Source organism: Parus major, chromosome 4A (genome assembly GCF_001522545.3).
Source record: "Parus major isolate Abel chromosome 4A, Parus_major1.1, whole genome shotgun sequence".
Lineage (NCBI taxonomy): Eukaryota > Metazoa > Chordata > Aves > Passeriformes > Paridae > Parus > Parus major.
Genome location: NC_031772.1, coordinates 376,635 through 377,711, shown reverse-complemented (window position 1 = coordinate 377,711; position 1,077 = coordinate 376,635).

Here is a 1,077-nt window from a genome sequence, read left to right as displayed (position 1 = left end):
CGTGTGTCCCCCCGTGTGTCCCCGCTGTGTCCCCGCTGTGTCCCCGCTGTGTCCCCCCGTGTGTCCCCCCGTGTGTCCCCGCTGTGTCCCCGCTGTGTCCCCCCGTGTGTCCCCGCTGTGTCCCCCCGTGTGTCCCCGCTGTGTCCCCCCGTGTGTCCCCCCGTGTGTCCCCGCTGTGTCCCCCCGTGTGTCCCCGCTGTGTCCCCGCTGTGTCCCCCCGTGTGTCCCCGCTGTGTCCCCGCTGTGTCCCCGCTGTGTCCCCCCGTGTGTCCCCCCGTGTGTCCCCGCTGTGTCCCCCCGTGTCCCCGCTGTGTCCCCCCGTGTGTCCCCGCTGTGTCCCCGGCTCCGAGCCCCGCTTGTGCCCCCGGCCCGAGCCCCGCGGTGCTCCGCGTGTGTCCCCGGCTCCGTGCCCGCTGTCCCCACGCGTGTCCCGGCTCCGTGCCCGCTGTCCCCACGCGTGTCCCGGCTCCGTGCCCGCTGTCCCCACGCGTGTCCCGGCTCCGTGCCGTGCCAGCGCCGCCCCACGCCGCGCGGGATGCCCGCTCCAGGCGGCGCGGCGGGGAGGAGAAAAGCCGCTGAATTGCCGCCGCGTTGAATCAAAAATAAAATTTAATTTAAAGAAACCGCTAAAGCCGAGGATGTTTACACTTTATTTATGTATATGTATACATGCATACATATATATATCTAATGGTATATATTTTATATATTTGTTTTATTTTCCTATTAATTCTCTTTACTGATTAAACGCGAGGGCAGAACCGCCCGCCGCGTGCGTGGAGAGCCCGCTCCGGGCCCTCGGTGCGCACGGTGACCGCGCCGGGGTTCACCCCGCCGGCCCAGCCCAGCCCCCTTTTCTCCCCCTCGCTCCGTCCCCCACCCCCTGCTGACCCGCGGAGCGCGGCCGAGCAGCGCCCGGCACGACGGCTCCTAGCTGCTTTATTCCTCCTCCTTTTCCTTTCTTTTCTTTCTTTTTTTTTTTTTTATCTTTCTTTCTTTCTTTCTTTCTTTCTTTCTTTCTTTCTTTCTTTCTTTCTTTCTTTCTTTCTTTCTTTCTTTCTTTCTTTCTTTCTTTCT